This window comes from Nyctereutes procyonoides, unplaced genomic scaffold (genome assembly GCF_905146905.1).
Source record: "Nyctereutes procyonoides isolate TBG_1078 unplaced genomic scaffold, NYPRO_anot_genome, whole genome shotgun sequence".
NCBI classification, from domain to species: Eukaryota; Metazoa; Chordata; class Mammalia; order Carnivora; family Canidae; genus Nyctereutes; species Nyctereutes procyonoides.
The window spans coordinates 27,311,520-27,334,601 of NW_026575052.1; positions in this window are offsets into that span (position 1 = coordinate 27,311,520).

Consider the following 23,082-nt stretch of genomic DNA (forward strand, 5'->3'; position numbering starts at 1 on the left):
AAGAATACATCCCTTTTGCTAGATCCCAAAGCCTGGTCCGTGTAGCTGTGGTCTGTCTACCTCCTCAGCACCTACTCTGTGCCTTCATGACTGTGTCAGACTGGATGGTAAGAAGCCCACTACTAACCTGGATTTGTTTTTTCCAATCCCCGTGAGCATTCTGATCTGGAGCTCAGTTTTCCTTAGCCTTTCAACTTGTAGGTCCAAGCCAAGCCACCAGACTGGCTCTGCCAAGCCATGGGGCCAGATGGGATCTGCCCTCCTGCCACTGTTAGCAGCTTTAGTTTTAGCACAAATGCCAGGACTCGAAAGAACTGTTGACAACTTAGTGGTAAGATGTAACTCCATGGAAGCAGAGGGCTCGCGGGCTGCTGGCTCAGTCGCATGAAAGATATTTATTGGACAGGTAGGTGAATGGCTGAATGGAGGGAAAGATGGCTGGAAAGTGAATCCTGACTCAGAACAGAGCCGCTATCACCTTCCCCTTGAGATTCCCCTGACATCCTGTGTGCCTCACAATAATCCATCACCTTTAACACCAAGCAATGGTTGGCCTCTGCTGGGAGGACAGTATGGGAAAGATCTGGGGCAATGGGGGAAATGAGAGTTGACCTTTCAGTCTGTTCCACATTGTCGATGTCAAAATGCTTTCACATGTATTTTCTTGTTCACGATTCACAATCACCCTGCCAGGATGAAGGAATTACTTGAGCTTTCCCCATGGGAAAATGGTGACTTAGAGAGAGAAAGTCACTGGCCTACAACCATACATCTGGAAAGTGGCAAGGGCAGGTCTCCAAACCAGATCCTTCCAACTCCAGGGTAGTGAGCTGTATTCAAGTCTGAGTTTTTCAGCCTGGACCTCGTGCTACCTGATAGGGGGCTGAAGCAGAAGTGATGATTAGGGCAAAGCCAGGAGCGGCTCTTTAAGAGTGAGGATGCTGAGAGCAGTGGCTGAGACTCCAGCTCTCTCCAATTCCTCTTTAATTCCTGCATGAAAAGAAGCCATGTGGAGGTCACCAGAAACATTCACTCTTAACAAGAACAATCTAGCATACTTTTATAACAATAAACGCTCAGAATCCTGCAGGGACCCACCCAGCAAACTGTATGAACAGAGGGCCTCAAATCTTCAGCCTCTCTGGGTCACTTAATGCAAATCACCAACTTCAGATAAACTTTTAAAGGACCCATCACCATTTTGTAAATAACCATTTAATTCTTTAAGGTTAATAATAATATTAATGGCAATCATAGTTTTATATCTTGGAGAGGAAATTCATTTGCAATCTTATACCATGGGCTGCATATCCAGGATTGTGACAGCGTGAAACATATGTAATTTCTCAGCGGGTCATTTTCTATTTTTACTCTTTATTTTTCGAAGTTAGAAAATCCTAACTCTCAACTAAAGGACATATGAAATTGCAGCAAGTTCTGGAAAACTCTGGCAGATGGTTCTGGGTATTCAGATTGACAGGGACTCCAAAATCATGGAGAGATTTTTTCCACTCTGCTGATGACTGCCCTCAATTATTTATGGGCCTGCCCACCATGCTCAAAACCTAGGGTGTTAAAAATTTCTTCTGGGTAGGTTGAAAGTTTCATCCTAGGGGATTGTGATGGTTGGATTTCTAAATCACTTGGTTGCTTTTCCCTCTAGAAAGTATTTTTTCATGTTCTGTTGCAGTTTGGGAAAAGGATGTTTAAACATGCCAATAACGGGATTCCTGGGTGGCTCAGCGGTTTAGCACCTGCCTTTGGCCCAGGGAATGATCCTGGAGTCCTGGGATCGAGTTCCACATCAGGCTCCCTGCATGGAGCCTGCTTCTCCCTCTAAGTGTGTCTCTGCCTCTCTATTTCTCTCTCTCTCTATATATATATATATGAATAAATAAAATATTTGAAATAAATAAACATGCCAATAAGCTTCACTTGTGAAATGAACAGAACAACAAAAAAATCGGATACTATTTCATTTACATATCACACATTTTCCAAGTGTTGCCTGCTACTGATCACTGGTTTGTTGAACTTTAGGCAAAATGTATGCTAGCACAATATATGTCATTGTTATTGTACACTGCACAGTATGACTTTGATACTGATGCAACATCCTACAAAGTCCTTTGAGCAGGACTTTGAGCAGGATTTTTGTCAATAGTTCATGCTACATTTTCTTTGAATTATTTTTCATTACTAACAATGCTCACTGAGAACTTCTTAGCAGCGGTATGATGTCTACTCTGAAGAAATTTGAGTTAGGATTTTGCCATTTAAATGTCTTCTCTGCTGAGCAAAAAAAAAAAAATCAAGAATTTCTTGGAAAGTATTATAATGCCTTCAATTCTGGAAAAAAATATCTATAATTTATTTACCAAAGAGGCCATTGCGTTCAATTGAAAATGACAAAAATGCTTTGTTTCATGTGATTATTTGGCAATTTTATTTTCAGATATCTGTGTTGTATTTGCATTTTTTGTTAAATAGATCACCCATAGAATGTTTTTCTAAAAGTGTTTAAAACAGAATGTCATGTTTATCATATTCTTAATGCCTACAGAAAAAGCTTGTGTGCAAGAGTTTTTCAATTTTTATCTTAATGAAATGCATTTCATTAACCAAATCATCCAATCTGCAAGCCAAATTACCCAATCGACAATCTTTGGGATTGGTTGACAGTCAACATTTCTACCACATGTAGCTAATATATCTATTAATGTAAATTTCCCAATTAAAATTCCATTTTAAGTTATTCAATTTAGAAGGAACTTTTAGGAAATTTATTTCTCTCTCTTTTAAAATTTTTGTTTGTTTATTTATTTATTTATTTATTTGTTTATTTATTTATTTATTAAGATTTATTCATTTATTCATGAGAGACACACAGAGAGAGGCAGAGCCATAGGCAGAGGGAGAAGCAGGCTCCATGCAGGGAGCCCGATGAGGGACTCGATCTCAGAACTCTGGGATCACGCCCTGAGCTGAAGGCAGACGCTCAACCGCTGAGCCACCCAGGTGTCCCCTTCTCTCTCTTTTTTAAAAAAGATTTTTATTTATTTATTTGACACAGAGAGAGCACAGGCAGGGGGAGTAGGAGAGGGAGAAGCAGGTTCTTCGCTGAGCAGGGAACTCAATCCTAGGACCCTGAGACCATGACTTGAGCCAAAGACAGATGCTTAACTGACTGAGCCACCCAGCTGCCCAGAAATTTATTTCCTATTGTCATCTAACAAGACTAGAGCTAAACCATTACCATTATCCTGTACCTACCTACATATTCCACCCTCTCTCTCATTCTCTTGCTCTTTAACAAGCTCATCCATAGACATATATGACTAAGCTCTCTGCTCATGGTTCTCTGGGATGTATATACTTAGAAATAGGAGTGCTAGGTCAGAGAATGTGTTAGGATATGCCTCATTCTAGAAGATAATGCTAAATTGTTTTCCAAGATGGTTGAAGCAATTTACACTCATACCAGCAATGTAAGGTGATCCTGCTGACTCATGTATGTCCTCTCCAACACTTGCTACTGTCAGCCTTAATTTTTGGCCAATCCAATGAGATATAAAGGGTATCTCATTGCTAAAGTTGAGGATATTTTCCCATGTGTTTATTGCCTGTATGAGTTAATGCTTATGTCTTTGGTCCATTTTTCCTGTTTGGGTTACTTGCCTTTTTCTTTTTCTTTTTTTTTAATTTTTTTAAATGTTTTATTTATTTATTTGAGAGAGAGAGAGTGTGTGTGTGTGTGAGAGAGAGAGAGAGAGAGAGAGAGAGAGAGAGAGAGAGAGGCAGAGACACAGGCAGAGGGAGAAGCAGGCTCCATGCAGGGAGCCCGACATGGGACTCGATCCTGGGTCTCCAGGATCACACCCCAGGCTGCAGGTGGTACTAAACCGCTGCGCCACCAGGGCTGCCCGTCTTTTTCTTTTTTAAATCTTTTTTTTTAAATTTATTTATGATAGTCACACACAGAGAGAGAGAGAGAGAGAGAGAGAGAGAGAGGCAGAGACACAGGCAGAGGGAGAAGCAGGCTCCATGCACCGGGAGCCCGACGTGGGATTCGATTCCGGGTCTCCAGGATCGCGCCCTGGGCCAAAGGCAGGCGCCAAACCGCTGCGCTACCCAGGGATCCCAAAAAATTGTTTTGATGGTACACAGTTCTAGGCTGAGAGTTATTTCCTCTAAATTTTCTGAAGATGTTCTTTCCCTGTGTTCTGGATTCCATTGTTTTGAAAACCTTTATCCTCAATCTAATTGTGTTTCTTTATGAAAGAGATTCTCTCTTGCCCTTTTTTAAGACTATCTTGTTTCTGATGTGCTGTAGTTTCATTAAAGTGAATTGAAGTATGAATTTATTTGTATTTATTCTTTTAAGGATAGATTATACTCCCTATGCATATTTTCTTATAAATTCTGGAACTATCTCAGACATTATCTTATCAAATATTACTGGATCTTCAAGCTCTCTATTCTTTATCTTTGGGATACTAAATATATATGTTAGACTTTCATATTTGATCCTTCATATTTTATTATTGCTTTCATTTTTTCTTCACTTGAACTAGGCTTTAATTATTTATTTAAATTAAATTGCAATTGACATACAATATTATATTAGTTTCAGTGTACAACATAGTGATTCAACAATTCTATGCATTACCTAGTGCTCATCACTCTAAGTGTACTCTTAATCCCCTTCACCTGTTTCACCTGAGTCTGTTTCTGGGATTTTTTTGTTCATATGTCTTGTTTCTTAGATTCTACATATAAGTGAAGTCATATGGTATTTGTCTTTCTGACTTGTTTCATTTAGCATAATACCCTGTAAGTCCATTCATGTTGTCACAAACTGCAAGGTTTCATTATTTTTTATGGCTAAGTAATATTCCATAATAGATAGATAGATAGATAGATAGATAGATAGATAGATAAATTCCAATCTGTATGCCATATCTTCTTTATCCATTCATCTACCAATGGGCACTTAGGTTGCTTCCATAATTTGACTATTGTAACTGATGGCCCTAGGGATACAGATAGCTTTTCAAATTATGTTTTCAGTTTCTTCAGGTAAATACTCAGCAGTGGAATTACTGGATTGTGTAGTATTTCTACTCTTAGTTTGTTGAGGAGACTCCATAATGTTTTCCACAATGGCTGTACCAATTTATGTTTGCACCACCAGTGCATGAGTGTTCCCTTTACCCCACATCCTCAACAACACCTGTGATTTGTTGACTTCTTGATTCTATCCATTCTGACAGGTGTGAGGTAATATCTCATTGTGGTTTTGATTTGCATTTTCCTGATTATTAGTGATGTTGAGCATGTTTTCATGTGTCTTTTGGCCATCTGTCTATTTTCTTTGGGAAAATGTCCATTCAGATCCACTGCACATTTTTAAATTGGATTGTTTGGGGTTTTTTTGTTTTTTGTTGAGTTGTATTGGTTCTTCATATATTTTAGATATTAACCCTTATTAGATATATAATTTGAAAACTCTCCCATTAATTTGCCTTTTTATTTTGTTGATGATCTCCTTTTGCTGTGCAAAAGCTTTTTAGTTTGCTGTAGTCCCAGGTGTTCATCTTGGCTTCTGTTGCACTTGCCAGATGAGACAGACCCCCCAAAAATATTGCTAAGACCAATGCCCAGGAGTTTGCTACTATCTTTTCTTCCAGGAGTTTTGTGATTTCGGGTCTTACATTTAGGTCTTTAATCCATTTTGAGTTTATTTTTGTATATGGTGTAAGAATGTAGTCCAGTTTCATGCTTTTGCATGTAGCTTTCCAGTTTTCCCGACACTATTCATTAAAGAGACTATCTTTTTATCATTGTATACTTTTTCCTCCTTTGTCATAGATTAATTGACTATATAAGCATGGGTTTATTTCTGGACTCTACTGTTCCATTGATCTATGTATCTATTTTTGTGTGAATACCTTACTGTTTTGATTACTAGAGCTTTGTAGTATAGCTTGAAATCTGGGGTTGTGATACCTCTATCTTTGTTCTTATTTCTCAAGATTGCTTTGCCTTTTCAGAGCCTTTTGTGATTGCATACAAATTTTAGGTTCTTGTTCTAGTTCTGTGAAAAATACTATTGGTATTTTGATAGGGATTGCATTGAATCTGTAGATTACTTTGGGCATTATGGACATTTTAACAATTTTAATTCTTCCAACACATGATTATGTTATATCTTTCCACTTATTTGTATAATCTTCAATTTTCCTTCATCAATGTCTATAGTTTTAAGAGTACAAATCCTTCACCTCCTTGGTTAAACTAAGAATTTATTCCTAGGTATTTTATTGTTTTTTTTATTGTTTTAGATGTCATTTTAAATGAGATTATTTTGTTAATTTCTTTCCTAGTTTATTATTCGTGTATAGAAATGCAACATATATCTGTATATTGATTTTGTATCCTGCAACTTTACTTAATTCATTTATTAGTTCTAATAGTTTTTTTAGTGGAGTCTTTAGGGTTTCCTTTTCTAAGATTTTACTTCTTTATTTATTTTAGAAAGAGGGAGAGAGCATGACCAGGGGGAGGGGTAATGGAGGGAGAAGGAGAGAGAGAATCTCAAGCAGACTCTGTACTGAGCGTGGTGCCTGATGCTAGCTAGGTTCAATCTCCGCAGTACCCCAAGATCATGACCTGAGCTGAAACTAAGAGTTTGGATGCTTAACTGACTGAGTCAACCTGGCACCCCTGGAGTCTTTAGTGTTTTCTATGTACAGTGTCATGTCATAAGCAAATAGTGATGGTTTTATGGTTTTACTTTTTCCTTACTAATTTGGATGTCTTTATTTCCCTTTTCTTGTCTGATTGCTGTGACTAGGACTTCCAGTACTATGTTGAATAAAAGTGGCAACACTGGATATCCTTATCTTATTCCGATCTTAGAGTGAAAGCTCTCAGCTTTTCACCATTGAGTATGATGTTAGTTGTTGAGTTTGCCGTTATATGGCCTTTATAGTGTTGAGGTATGTTTCCTCTATACTCACTTTTTGAGAGTTTTTATCTTGAATGGAGCTTGAACTTTGTCAAATGCTTTTTCTGCATCTATTAAGATAATCTTATAATTTTTATCCTTCATTTTGTTGATGTGGTGTGTAGATATTGAACTCTTGCATCCCTGGAATAAATCCCACTTGATTGTGGTTAGTGATCCTTTCAATCTATTGTTGGAGTCAGTTTGATAATATTTTGTTGAGGATTTTTGCATCTATGTTCATCAGGGATATTTGCCTGTAGTTTTTTTTGTAGTATCTTTGTTTGGTTTTGATATCAAGGTAATACTGGCCTCATAGAATGAATTTGGAAGTATTCCTGCCTCTTCAATATTTTGGAATAATTTGAGAAGGATAGGTATTAACTTTTCTTTCTTTGAGAGAGAAGAGAGAGTACTTGTAGGTGGAGGGACAGAGGGAGAAGGAGAGAGAATCTCAAGCAGCATCTCACTCAATGCAGAGCCTGATGTGGGACTTCATCCCAGGATCCCTGAGATCATGATCTGAGCTGAAACCAAGAATCAGACACCCAACCAACTGAGCACACCTGATGCCCCAGTATTAACTCTTCTTTGAACTCTTTAAACTTTAACTCTTTTTAAATGTTTGGCAGAATTCACCTGTGAAGCCATCTGGTCCTTGACTTGTTTGTTGGGAGTTTTTTGATTACTGAGTCAATTTCATTACTAGTAATTGCTATGTTCACATTTTCTATTTCTTTCTGATTCCATCTTAGAAGATTTTGTGTTTCTGGGAATGTATCCATTTCTTCTAGGTTGTCCAATTTGTTAGGGTATAATTTTTCATAGTAGCCTTTTATAATTTTTTATATTTCTGTGACGTCTGTTGTAACTTCTGTTATCATTGCTGATTTTGTTTGAGTCTTCTTTCTTTTTGTTTGATGAGTTTGGCTGAAGGTTTATCAATTTTGTTTATTCAAAGAACCAGCTCTTAGTTTCATTGATCTTTTCCATTGCTTTTTTAGTTTTTATTTCATTTATTTCCACTCTAATATTATTTCCTTCCTTCTATTAACTTTGGGTTTTGTTTGTTCTTCTTTTTCTGGTTTCTTTAAGTAAGATTAGATTGCTTATTTGAGATTTTTCTTATTTCTTGAGGTAGGCCTGTATTGCTATAAACTTCCCTCTTAGAACTATTTTTGCTGGTTCCCAAAGATTTTGAAACATTGTGTTTCCAATTTCATTTGTCCCAGATATTTTTCTATTTCCTCTTTGATTTCTTCATTGTTGAGGAGTGTGTTGTTTAGCCTCCATGTGTTTGTGGGTTCTTCCTGTTTTTTCTTGTAATTGATTTCTAAGTGTCATATCATTGGGTAAGAAAAGATGCTTAATATGATTTCAATCTTCTTAAATTTACTGAGATTTGTTCTGTGGCCTAACATGTGACCCATCCTGGATAATGTTCCATATGCACTCATGAGAAACATAGAGAGAGAGGCAGAGACATAGGCAGAGGGAGAAACAGGCTCCCTGCAGGGAGCCTGATGCAGGACTGGATCCTAGGACCCCAGAATCGTGCCCTGAGCCAAAGGTAGACACTCAAACAGTGACCACCCAGGTGCCCCTCCCTATGTCTTTTGATTGTAGTGTTTTGTCTAATTACATTTAACATAATTGTTGATAGGTATATACTTATTGCCATTTAGTTAATTGTTTTCTAGTTGTTTTTGCAGTTCTTCTCTTGCTCTCTTCCCTTGTGATTTAATGACTTTTTCTAGTCTTATGCTTGGATTCCTTTCCTTTTATGTTTTTTATGCACTTATTATAAGTTTTTGGTTTGTGGTTACCATGAGGTTCATATATAATATCCTATGTACATAGCAGTCTGTTTCAGGTTGATGGTCACTTTCTAAGAGCATTGCATTTTTACTCCTCCCTCCATGTTTTATGTATGTGACTACATATTTTACATCTTTTTATTTTTTGTATACCTTAACTAATTATTATAGATACAATAAATTTTACTACTTCTGTCTTTTAGATTTCAAACTAGCTTTCTAAATAATTGGTTTACTACCTTTATATATTTTGCTTTTACCAGTGAAATTTTTTCCTTTCATCATTTTCTTACTTCTGGTTATGGACTTTTCTTTTTGCTTTAAGAAGTCCTTTTAAGGGATCCCTGGGTGGCGCAGCGGTTTGGCGCCTGCCTTTGGCCCAGGGCGCGATCCTGGAGACCCGGGATTGAATCCCACGTCAGGCTCCTGGTGCATGAAGCCTGCTTCTCCCTCTGCCTGTGTCTCTGCCTCTCTCTCTCTCTCTGTGACTATCATAAAAAAAAAAAAAAGTCCTTTTAACATTTCTTTTCAGGCCAGTTTAGTGGTGATAACTCCTTTAATTTATGCTTGTCTGGGAAGCTCCATTTCTTCTTCAATTAAAAATTATGTCCTTGTTGGGTGGAGTATTCTTGATTCTAAGTTTTTTCATTTTAGTCCTTTGAATTTATCATGCCACTTTTTTCTGGCCTGCAAAATTTCGGCTGAAAAATCAGCTGATAGCAATATGGGGTTTCCTTGTATGTAACTAGTTGCTTCTCCCCCCCCCCACCTTGCTACTTTTTTAAAAAAAAGACTTTATTTATTTATTCATGAAAGACACAGAGAGAGGCAGAGACATAGGCAGAGGGAAAGGCAGGTTCCCCCCAGGGAACCTAATGAGGGACTCAGTCTCAGGACCCCGGGATCACAACCTGAGCCAAAGGCAGATGCTCAACCAGTGAGCCACCCAGGTGTCCCTCTTTGCTACTTTTTAAGAGAAAGTGAAGGGAGGACAAAGGTAGAGAGAGTCTTAATCAGACTCCATGCTGAGCTCAGAACCTGACACAGGGCTCAATCTCATGATCCTGAGATCATGACCTGAATTGAAACCAAGAGCTAGACACCCAACTGATTGCACCACTCAGGCACCCCTTTGTTGCTGCTTTTAAGATTCTCTCTTTATCTTTAATTTTTTTGACATTTTAATTATTATGTGTCTTGGTGTGGACCACCTTGAGTGTATCTTGTTTAGAGCTCTCTGTGCTTTCTGGACTTGGCTGTCTGTTTCCTTCCCCAGGTTAGGAAAATGTTCAACTATTTTTTATTCAAGTAAGTTTTCTTCCCCTTTCTCTCTCTTTTCTCCTTCTGGTATCCTTATAACATGAATGCGGGTACACTTGATATTGTTCCAGAGGTCTCTTAACCTTTCCTCATTTTTTAAAAAAATTCTATTTTCTTTTTGCTGTTCAGCTTGGATGATTTCCACTACCCTGCCTGCCAGATCACTGACCTGTTCTGCATCTTCTAATCTGTTGTTGATTCCCTCTTGTGTATTTTTCACTTCAGTTATTGTATTCTTTGGCTCTGAACTGATTCCTTTTTATATTTTCTCTTTGTTAAGTTCTTACTGAATTCATCAACTCTTCTCATAAATCTGGTGAGCATTTTTATGACCATTATTTTGAACTCTCTATCAGATGAATTGCTTTTCTCCATTTCATTTCATTCTTTTTTCTGAAGTTTTGTCTTGTTCTTTCATTTGGAACATATTCCTCTGTCTCCTGGAATCTTAAAAATCCAGATCCCCTTGTCTTAAAAATAGCAACATTGTGTACATGGCATCCTGTGGGGTCCCATAGGACAAACATGCCTGGTCACCAGAACCAGGTGCTCTGGAGGTATCCCCTGTGTGGGCTGTGTGTGTGTGCCCTCCTATTTCACATGGGCTGAAACTGCTGCCAGTGTACTGGTGGGCACGGCTAGCCCCTCATACAGCTGGGTGACAGGCCTGGACACAACTGTTTGCAGACATGATGGTGGGTAGGGCTGCCTTCCCTCTCTCCAGCACAAGACTTGTTTTGGAGGGGTGAGGCTTCCTGCCAGATGTGGCTGAACAGGAGCCACTTTGAAGGGGTGCCCACCAAGGTGAATGGGTTGAGTGGGGTGAGTCAGTGGAGGAATGCTGGGGTGGGGCAAGTGGTGTTACATAGATAGATTGAGAGTGTCAAAACTGGCTCCTGCCAGTGTCAGGCAAGCTAGGCAGCAAGAGAGGCAGGAAGTGGTTGCTAGCACTTCTGTTACTGGAGAAATTTCCTACAGATCTCTGTCTATCTGGTGCATGCCCTAAAAGGGGTCAATAAATCCCCTTCATGTATAGCCAAAGTACTTTTTAAAATGCTGCCTCTGTGCTGGGTCTCAGACCAAGTGATCTAGGGCACTGGCATTTTAAAGAGCAGAGTCCCAATTTTCCTATAGCCCTCTAGTTCTCCCAAAGTTAAGCCCCACTGATTTTCAAAGCAAGATATTATGGGGGCTCATCTTCCTGGTGCAGATCCCCAGAGTGGCCGATGTGCTGGCTGACCCCCTAATCCTCCAGGGGCACTTGTGATATCCCTCCCACTTGTGGGTCACCACACAAGTGGTTTGGTTTCTGACCGGGTGTCTGACCTTCCTACCCCTCTCAATGTGTTTTTTTCTTTATGTCCTTAGCTGTACCCTGTTATTAGCTATTCTGCTAATCTTTAGGTTGTTTTCTGAGTATGTTGATCTAAATGTAGTTGCAGCCTTTTTTTTTAAGATTTTATTTATTTATTCATGAGAGACAGAGAGAGGCAGAGACACAAGTAGAGGGAGAAGCAGGCTCTATGCAGGGAGCCCGATGCAGAACTCAATCCTGGGTCTCCAGGATCATGCCCTGGGCTGAAGGCAGCGCTAAACTGCTGAGCCACTGGGCTGCCCAAATATAGTTGCAGCCTTGATGTGTCCATGGGAGGAGGTGAGCTCAGGACCCTCCTTTTCTGCCATCTTCGCAAGCTCCAAGCTTTGTGTCACTCTGTGCTGTATTCTTGGTGATTATTATAAATATACCTTCCAGTTTACTAATTATTACATTTTCTTTTTTTAAAGATTTATTTATTTATTCATGAGAGACACAGAGAGGCAGAGACAGCAGATGCTCAACCACTGAACCACCCAGGTGCCCACCCCGCCACTAATTCCATTTTCATCTATGTCTAATTCACTGTTCAACTATTCTCTGGAGGAGTTTTTATATTTTTTAATTCAATAAGGAATATTTTTATTTCTAGAAGATCCATTTTTTAAAAAGTTTTCTTTCTTTCTTTCTTTCTTTCTTTCTTTCTTTCTTTCTTTCTTTCAGAGTGCACACACAAGCAAGTGTAGGGGTGGGGGCAGAGAGAGAAGAGGATGTAATTTGAGCAAGCTCCAAACTCAGCACAGAGTCCAATGTGGGGCTTAATCTTATGACCCTGAGATCATGACCTGAGCCAAAATCATGAGTTAGATGCTCAACAGACTGAGCTATCCAGGCGTCCCAATGTTTCCCTGTTTCTGGTTGTATCTCAGTGGTCTTTGTCATTGCATCCTTTATTTCTTCATCCGTTTCTTATATATCTATTCTGTATTTGACATCTGACAGTTGCAAAATCTGCTATTTCGGGGTTAAAGAACTCTAAACGTGCTTTTTTGCTTTGTCTGCTAACTTCTATACAAATTATCTTCTCATGTGCCTTTGTAATGATGGTCAGGTTCAGTACCCTTTGGGTCTAAACTGTACATATTTTCTTCCAGAGTTTACTTCTGTCTCTAGTCACAAAAAGGCATCAGTACTATGCCTATGACTATGGCTTGGCTTCCCACATTCTCCACTAGTTCAGAATTTAAACAGCTGTGCTGCTGAAGCCCCTGCCATAAGGTAATCGTTCCTCTCCCAGCTGTTGAGAGCTGTGGCCTTAGCTCACTTTTCTTGGAATCTTCTGCTATAGTTTGTAAGAGCAAAGATAACTCAAAGGGTGTGTCCTCTGCACTTTTTTTGCAATGAGAAGGCTCTTCAGACCACCTAGCCTGCAGTGATGCTCAAAGCCAAAAGGGACTGAGCTTTACAACAAACCATGGGTTAGAAATTGGACAAATAGGTTCCCGGTAGAGGAAAATATAATTTCCAGGTAGTTATCATTGTACTTCCTATTTCACTTTCAATTGTTTTGTTGCTGTTGTTTGGTTTTATTCACTTAGATTTTTGGCTGCTTACTCGAATGCATCACACTCTCAGAATCACTTATCCCAGAATAAGTGAATCACATTTGAGTCCTAGCCACTCTTTTTCTGAGTTACAGTATTTATGCTTCTGCTTTTCAGCATTATTTTTATACTTCATGGAACCTTGTAGCTATTCCCTCATTTTGTGTGTTGGAGCTGTAATATCACATAGGCCTGCTATTCCTGTGGGCCCAGGGGTAGACCTGTGACCTTAGCCAGGCCCAGTAGACCCTCCCGCCCTTGGAATTTGAGTCTTGAGCCAAAGGACAGAGGAACTGAAACAGCTGGAACCACCAAGCCAGGCCAACAGCAGGCTCTGCTGGCTCTGCTGCCATACTGAGTGTTTCTTCCTGTCCTGTCCTCCCTGAGACCTGGCTCTTCTGTGAACTAGCTCATATGCTGCCAGCAAACCTCTTTACTGCATAAGAGTCAGGGGAGGGATCCCTGGGTGGCACAGCGGTTTGGCGCCTGCCTTTGGCCCAGGGCGGGATCCTGGAGACCCGGGATCGAATCCCACATCGGGCTCCCAGTGCATGGAGCCTGCTTCTCCCTCTGCCTGTGTCTCTGCCTCTCTCTCTCTCTCTCTCTCACTCTCTCTCTCTCTCTCTGTGACTATCATAAATAAATTTAAAAAAAAAAGAGTCAGGGGAAGTTTCTATATGTTCTGACCAAGGAAAAGTTGACCACTCCATTGGCCTAGGGCTCAGAGTATCTTTTATGCTTAAGGATTGTTATTGCATGTCTGATGAGTGACTGTTGTCTAATAAGATCTCTTAACAATAAGAATAACTGTATTCACTGAAAAGCAGTGATATTTCTGCACGGGAATCCATAATTGGGCGACACATGTTATATAACAGTTATATAGCAATATCACTTATAAACATTCAAATTCAAACCTTTTGAAATTTTAATCCTTTTTTAGATTTTTTAGAATTTGAGAGAGAAAGAAAGCACAAACTGTTGGGGGGAAGGACAGAAGGAAAGGGAGAAGCAGCTTCCCTGCTGAGTGGGGATCCTGACACAGGGCTTGATCCCTGGACCCCAAGATCATAACCTGAGCCGAAGGCAGATGCTCAACCAACTAAATGGATAAAGAATATGTGGCATAGGGGATCCCTGGGTGGCTCAGCAGTTTAGCGCCTGCCTTCGGCCCAGGATGTGATCCTGGAGTCCTGGGATCGAGTCCCACGTTGGGCTCCCTGCGTGGAGCCTGCTTCTCCCTCTGCCTGTATCTTTGCCTCTCTCTCTCTCTGTGTGTGTCTCTCATGAATAAATAAATAAAATCTTAAAAAAATAATATGTGGCATATACATAAACAATGGAATATCATTCAGCCTTTAAAAGGCAAGAAATTCTGACACATGCTCTCACATGGATGAATCTTGAGTGCATTATGGTTTTTTTTTTGTTTTTTAAATTTTTTAATTTATTTATGATAGTCACAGAGAGAGAGAGAGAGAGAGAGAGAGAGAGAGAGAGCCGCAGAGACATAGGCAGAGGGAGAAGCAGGCTCCATGCACCGGGAGCCCGATGTGGGATTCGATCCCGGGTCTCCAGGATCGCACCCTGGGCCAAAGGCAGGCGCCAAACCGCTGCGCCACCCAGGGATCCCGAGTGCATGATGTTAAGTAAAATATGCCACTCATAAAAAGGTAGTTATTGTATGATTCCATTTATACGAGGTGCCTAGAGTAGTCAAATTCATAGAAGTAAATAAAATGATGGTTATGGGGGTAAGGTGGAGAGTTCTTGTTTAATGGGGGTGCTTTCAATTTTGTAAAATGAAAAAGTTATGGGGATCTGTTGTTTCATGACCATGTGAATATACTTACCACTACTGAACTAACTGTACACTTAGAAATAGTTAAGATGGGGGCACCTGGGTGGCTCCTGACAGTTAAGCATCTGGCCCTTGATTTCAGCTCAGGTCATGGACAAGTCCCATGACGGGCTCTGTGCTCAGCACAGAGTCTGCTTCAGATTCTCTTTCCCTTTCCCACCCACTCATGTGCACTCTCTCTCTCAAATAAATAACACTTTATTTATGTAATGTATGTAATGTGTTCCAAGCAGGCAATCCCTTTCACATCTCCCTCCCCAAGGTCAACACCATGATCTGGTGTTTTTTACACTCTTACTACAAATCACACATATCTGTAAACAATATGCAGGATTCTGTGTGTGTTTTTAAAACACTCTTACACCATACCTAACATTCTGCTGTTTGCTCTTTCAATGTGATTTCGAGATAGAGTCCATTCATTTTAATTGCTGACAAGTGTTCTAGCCTATGAAAGTGCCTCAATTTATTTGTTCATTCTCTTGCTGATGGACATTTGAATTGTGCCCAATTTTTAAAATGCTAATAAATATTCCAGCAGAAACTGTTTGTGTACAGGTTTCCATAGGCAAGCATAAAGAATTTTCTTTGTATTTCGTAGAACTAACCCATTACACTGCAGAAACATTGTTGCTTAACTGTGCTGAGTGAATGTAACAGTTAGTTTTCCTGGGAGGAACTTTTCTTCCAGATAAAATAAATCAACTTGTCATATTTCTTATTGTCAGTGACCAAAGCCCCAGAGGAAATGGAAAATGTGACCAAAACATGCTCTGCTGGGGCTCTGGGATCCCCTACAGCAAGAATCTGATCCAGCAGCACAACTATTCCCCACCCCCCCACCCCCGCCTTCTCCTGCTCTCTGGGGCTTGTCCAGTCCCCCCTGGGACCCTCTTGCTGCTGGGGGAAATTTACAGTTTCCATGAGTCTGAGGCACATGGCATCCAGCCATAGGCTGGTGCTTTGTAAAGAACAAAAACTTCCCTTTTGCCAAGGATCCTCTTGCAAATTGCATTGACATCTTCGAGATCTGCTTTTTCTAATACAGACAGCCACTTATGCCTTTAAGAACAAAGTCTGCGTGGACAGGATTCTTCAGCCAGTACATAGGAGGGGGTGCAACTCAATGCCAGGACCCCCAAAAGGCCTGGCCATCTATTGTTGAAAGAGAAAGGCAAGTTTCAAAACAGGGTGTAGAGTGTGAGCTCTTTTCTGATTTTGGGTTTAAGTTATAGGAAATGTCTGAAAGACCACATTCACACCCTTGAGGAGTAGATTAGGAAGGTGGAAGTGGTGTAGATAGATAAGAATCTTTTGCTTTGGGCTTCATTTAATTGTGTACTTTCTCTCCAATAAGCTCAGGTTACCTTTGTAGAGTAAGGGACATTTACCCATTGCAGGCTGCAGTCCTACCAGCCCTTCTGCGGAGCTCCAAGGAGCAGAGTTAATTTTAAAAACTTCTATTATAAATAATTTAAAAAGACTATTGTGCTTCAAAAAATACATCATAGCTTTAACATTTATTGGCCAATAAGCACATACTGAATAAGAGTTAAAATAAGAGGATTTCCTGGGTGGCTCAGCGGTTTAGCGCCTGCCTTTGGCCCAGGGTGTGATCCTGGAGCCCCGGGATCAAGTCCTATGTCGGGCTCCCTGCATGGAGCCTTTTTCTCCTTCCGCCTGTGTCTCTGCCCCCCTCTCTCTCTTTCTATGTCTATCATAAATAAATTAAAAATAAATAAAAATAAAAAAGATAAAACAATTTAAAAAAAAAAAGAACAAGATGATCTTTTTTTCTTGGAACAAAATGTGATGTATCTAAACCAGCCAACAATTAACTAATTAAGGAAGGAAGGAAGGACTCCAGGGATGCCTGGGTGGCTCAGCAGTTGGGCGCCTGCCTTTGGCTCAGGTCGTGATCCTGGGATCTTGGATCAAGTCCCACATTGGGCTCCCCTTGAGGAGCCTGCTTCTCCCTCTGCCTATGTTTCTGCCTCTCTCTCAGTCTGCGTCTCCCATGAATAAATAAATAAATCTTCAAAAAAAAATTAAGGAAGGACTCCAAATGTTCCTCACTACAAAATAAAACAATTGAAGAGACTGTCAGACTGGCTGTTAAGATACTCTGCCTCATTGCAGAAATTGCCATCCTGGGTTCATCTACATCACCTTATTGAGATGACAGGAGGGACAGGAAATTTGGGGCAACAAAAATACCTCAACTGACAGTTGCATGAGAGGACAAAAGCAAGAAGACTGTTGGAATTATGGCCTAAGTCCTATGCATGGTACTCGAGGTCCTCCCCAAGGCAGGCTTCCCCCCAGCTTCCTACCTGCCCCCAACCCCTTCATTATCTCCCACAGATCCTGCACCCTCCCTGGTCTCCCTACCTCCTCCATCCATCCTGCACCACGCTGCCAGTCATCTCACTTGGCCACTTTACCTAGGTCTCCCTCCTTGCCCATGGACAGGAAGCCCCAGCATGGTCACAAATTCCTCTGCCGTTAGGCTCCTGACAACCTCTCTAGCCTCATCCTATTGCCCCCTGCTTAGGCACCATCTCACCAAATCCCGTGGAAGCAATGCCCCATGTCATGTCCCATCCACCCTCCTCCAGAAAGGCCGCCAATCCTGCTGCCACCCCCTGTCCCTGACTCTGGTGAATTCTGTATGTATTTTTAATATGTAGTCCTTAAGATTCAAATTCCATCTTCACCACTTGAAACATCTATTAATAATCAATATATGAGACATGTCATTGTACTATTATATTAGCTCATTTGATTCCCACAACCAATCTGAGCAGCAGGTCCTGTTGTCATTGCCATTTTACAGATGAAGAAACTGAGGCTTGGAAGGGTAAAGACTGAGGGTCTGCACTCAGGTCCCTGCCACTCCGAGTCCTAGGCTCCTATCCACTGAGCCACTTGAGAATCATGTGTGGATGTGGATGTGCTCTGCATGGAAACATGAGACTCCTGAAGGGAGAGACTATGTCTTGTTTGCTTTATCTTCCCAGGGCAGAGCACAAGCCTGGCCCAAAAACACAAGGCAGGGAGGGAGAGAGGAGGAGAGGGAACAAGTCTTTGGGTGATGAGTTAGGCAGACTCTGGCACTGGCGTCTCTAAACATTCACTTCTTCATTCATCCAATGTCAGTTGAGCAGCTGCCCTGTGCTGGACACAGCCCTAGATGCATGAACCAAATAAAGTCCCTGCATGCTAAGTTCGCCTTTAGGTAGTAAAAGAAAAATAAAAAGTAAAACCACATACAGAAAAAAAAATGTCCACAGTAAATACTAGGAAGAAAACTTGAGGCAGGTGCAACAGGGAGTTTTGTGCTGTTCAAGGAGTAGTCAGGGAAGGAGGCTGCTATGTGGAGGGAGCAGACTGTAGGATTACACTGGTGACCCACGTGCCACCAGTATGGCAGTGTGATTCCAGTTAGGGAGCTGCTGGAGATGGCCAAGGCTCAGACCAGGGAGGGGAAAGTGGATTAGAGAGAGTAATGGTGGCGTTTGAGATATATTTCAAAGGTAACACAGTAAAAGAGTTCTAAACACAAACTTGGCCTGTTCTCTGCCATCACACACTTATCGAAGGGGATCTATTTTCACTTAATAATGTCTTTGATGAAGCCACTGAAATTATTTTATTAAATCTTGACCTTTGAGTATGTGGTTTTTTTAAAGATTCTGCATGATGAGCCAGGAAGTAAGCATAAAGCATTTTTTTCTGCAAACTAAAGACAGTAGTTATGTAGAGGAAAAGTACTTTGTGATTGAACTGCCAGCCAACTAGCCCCTTTATTTACTACATAGCATCACTTTTACTTGAAAGAATGATTTACAAACTGTAATTATTCAGACTTGTGTATTTGGCAGATGTTTTCTTGAAAATGAATGGAAGGAGGCTGTCAAGTCAGTGAAAACAACAGAAATATTTGTGGACAATGAGAGATTTTGAGCTTTCAGGTGAAATTAACATTTGGAAAACTTGTGTCAATTATTGTGAGGCAGACAGCTTTCCAGTACTTAAATGAGATTATTAACAAACATGATTTTAAAAATTTATATAATGAAAACATTTGGAAAAATCTTTACAACTCAATGAACCAATATTTTCTAAATGACCCAAACATGATGTCACAAAATCATGCATGAGTAAAAGATTCACTCAAAGAGCAAGTAGAACAGGGTACCTGGGTGGCTCAGTGGTTGAGCATCTGCCTTTGGCTCAGGTTGTGATCCTGGGATCCTGGGACTGAGTCCTGCATAAAGCTCCTTGCAGGGGAGCCTACTTTTCCCTCTGCCTGTTTCTCTGCCTCTCTCATGAATAAATAAATAAAATCTTTAAAGAAAAACAAAAACAACAACAACAACAACAAAAAAAAACATAGAGCAACTGGACCAATGGGTTTTAATATAACTGGGTAAAAAAAAATCATTGATATGGTTTCAGGTTTCACATTGCAATTAACCTGTAAGGAATAACTATCAGTTGTCAGTCTTGGGTATGGTATCAAAGAAGGATACCTACAACTATCTAAAAAGGCCACTAAAATACTTTTTCTAACTACCTTTATGTGGGAGCCAAATATTCTTCATATATTTCAACTAAAATAACATAGTGAAATAGATTGAATGCAAATGCAGATATGAGAATTCAGTTGCCTTCTGAGCTAGATATTAAAGATATTTACCAAAAATGTACAACAATGCCACTTTTTTCCAAAATGCTTTTTTTCTGGGAAAAAAATTTTTTTTCAAAAAATGTACTATGTCAATAATGTAACTAGTTTATTATTTTTTAAAGAATTAACATTTAAATAATAGTTTTTGACTTTTGTTTTAATTTCTAATAAGTAGTTAATTTTTGGTAGATATGCACTATATAAACAAAAGCTCTTTGGAGTACCAATAATTTTCATAGGGTAAAAATGTTCTGAGACCAGAAAGTTTGAGAATCACTTGTTTACAACAATAATTTGTGTGTAGATTTTTTAAAAGATTTTATTTATTTATTCATGAGAGACACAGATTGAGAGAGAGGCAGAGACACAGGCAGAGGGAAAAGCAGGCTCCATTCAGGGAGCCCTACATGGGACTTGATCCAGGGTCCCCAGGATCACACCCCAGGCTTCAGGCAGCGCTAAATCGCTGTGCCACTGGGGCTGCCCTGTGTGTAGATCTTTTATCAGAATGCTCTACTAGAAGACTGACCTCAGGACCTCTGCACTTGTTCCCTTTGACTATGTCAATTATCATGTCCAGGTTTGGTGAAAAAGGGATGTTTGGAGAAGGCTTACCCACCACCTCCCCTTCTCTGGCATTTTCTCTAACCTGAATGCTGTCCTGAATCATCTCCTATACAGAAGACCTGGATGGGTATTGCTCAGGTCTTAGTTTAAATGACACTTCCTCAGGAAGACTTTGCATGAAACTTCCTCTCCCCTACTCCACCCTACAGAGGAGAAATAGACTCTCATGGTACCCTGTGTCCTTCCCCCACAGCCTTTAACACTGGTTGGGTGGGTGGTTGTGGAGTTAATAATCTTTTTGTTCATTGCTGGATGCTGAATTTCTAGGACATTTGTTCAAAAAATGAAAATGTACGTTCATCCACGTGTGGACCAGCTGAAGCTCTGGGTTGTAGGCTTGGCAATTGTGTGTATGGGCATGCAGTGCAGAACCATGACTGGATACTTTAAAAAAAATCAAACCACAGCTAGCTTCATTTTAGAATTTATTTTCCAGAGCATCTATAGAGCAAGATATTGCTGCATTGAGTGAGAGACAGAAGAGGTGGGGTGTGCCTTGGATCATCACAGCCTCCACCCCTTCCCTTCTTTTGCTCCTGACAAGTGACCCCTTTGAAGGGGAGGGTAGAAGGACCAAAGAAAGAAGTAGACCACCTTCTTTGTGGGTCTCCATTCAGGCCCTCCCCTCCAGGGAGAAAGCAGAGTGCAAATAAAGATTTTTGTCTTATATAGATTTGGAAAACGTCTAATTCAGAAAGACCTAGTGTGGATTCAGTGGCAGGCCCAGAAAATAAGTTATAATGATAAGAAAAGAAGGAAATAATTGTCAAAATATGAATCCATTAAGGCATATTCCCTAGGGGTCTATTTTGGCAGCAAACATAATTAAGCTTAAATTTTAAAGGTCAGTTTTAACCAACTCATGAAGCAAATGGCAACAGTGACATCAGACGTCATCCTGGTCCTCTGTATCTATGGCAACCGAATTTCTCAGCCGTGATGAGACATAAAACTAGAACTACTGCATGAGTCCCAGCACTAGCCCCAAATAAGTGTATGAGCAAGTGGCAAACTTGACACTTCTCTTGAGATGTTCTGGTCATTTGTTGGGAAAACAAGCAGTAGAATCTGCTGTTAAGACTGCCTGCTAATGAAGCCAGGTCATCAGCCCCTGCCCTCTTCTGAGTTCTTGCAGAAGAGGAAGATCACCCCGAAATCCATGGCTCTTCATTCATATATTGGTCTTAAGTTGAGGAGTAAAAGTAGCACAGGAAGGTGATTACTTAGGCATTTTAATCATTTTTTTAAAAACTGGTTTCTTGGGACGCCTGGGTGGCTCAGCAGGTGAGCGTCTGCCTTCAGCTCAGGGCATGATCCCGGGGCCCTGGGATCGAGTCCCACGTCAGGCTCCCTATATGGAGCCTGCTTCTGTCTCTGCCTATGTCTCTGCCTCTCTCTGTGTGTCTCTCATGAATAAATAAATAAAATATATAAAAAAGAAACCAATCCATATTTATTGTAGGAAATTTCTAAAGTCCAGATCAATGTCAAGAAGAAAAACGACCTGAAATCTCGATCGGGGTATTTATTTCCTTTTTTTCTGCATATGCATTTATTTAATAAAATTAGAATTAATAATATGATTTTTTCCATGTCATTATTTATCAAAATATTTCAAATATGTTAATACTAACAGTGGCATAAAATTCTATCACATAAACCAACTATAAATTATTTTTAAGCTTTGCCTTGTTTCTTCATCATTGTAAGATTAATTGAAGTGTAATTCTTATAGTTTGCATTTTTACAGCCTCTTAGCATGTCCTGTGAAGGCAATCCTGCCCCTCACTTAGGAGGTGGGGCTCATGGCATGTGTTGCATTGGTCTCACCCTATTTTGGGTCCTCAGTGGAAGCTGGAATGAGGAGTCCCAATTTAGTTTCCTGTGTCTTACATAACGTCAGAGTACAGGAATAACAGAGCAAAACAGACAGAAATACAACAGTGAAGGTAGACTTTCACCCACTTATGTCAGTCCTTGTCAGACTAGATAGTGGAGAAAAAGTAAGAAAATTAGAAATAATAATATAATTAGTATGATTATTTAAATAATTACAGTATTTTATATCATAAAATTATATATATTAACACTGTATTAGTGATAATATATGTGTTTATTAATAAACCACAAGAACAATATAGTCGGTAACTAAATATCTTAAACTGCATCCCTCGAACAGAGTAGACTTCTTAAGCATGAATGGAAAAATTTTATAAAAATGAACCCAAAGGAAAACTAATTATACATAATGAATTATAAATAGTACAAATCACATTCTCTGATCATGACACCATAAACCTAGAAATAAACAGTAAAAGCAAAACATCAACCATTTGAAAACGTCAGGACTTTTTATCAAACTACCCTTAGACAAAAAACAAATTTATAGACTCTGGGAAATAATGCTGACCAAACACTGCATTCAAACCCCACGGATAGAGCTGTACTCAGAGGAAAATGGGTAGTTTTACCATGCTCCTTACTGTATAAAAAAGAAATCTAAAATACAGCAGGCAACCTAGTTTGCCCAAGAAGCAGGGATGAAGAATGTAGTTTTTCCTTTGGGGGTTCCCTGGAAGAGATGCCCATTTTACTAAACTCCCCAGAGTCAAAGGTCTGGTCCAACAAAACACTCAAAGAGACAAACCAATAAATATCACAACTCCAAGGCTTATTCAGAGCTCAGTAAATTAGACATTAGTGTTTTGTTGTTTTTTCTTATTATATTGAGATATAATTCACATACCATCCAAGTCACCCACCTAAAGTTTAAAATTCAGTGGCTTTTAGCATAGTCATAGATTTGTGAACCTACCAACACAATCAATTTTAGAAC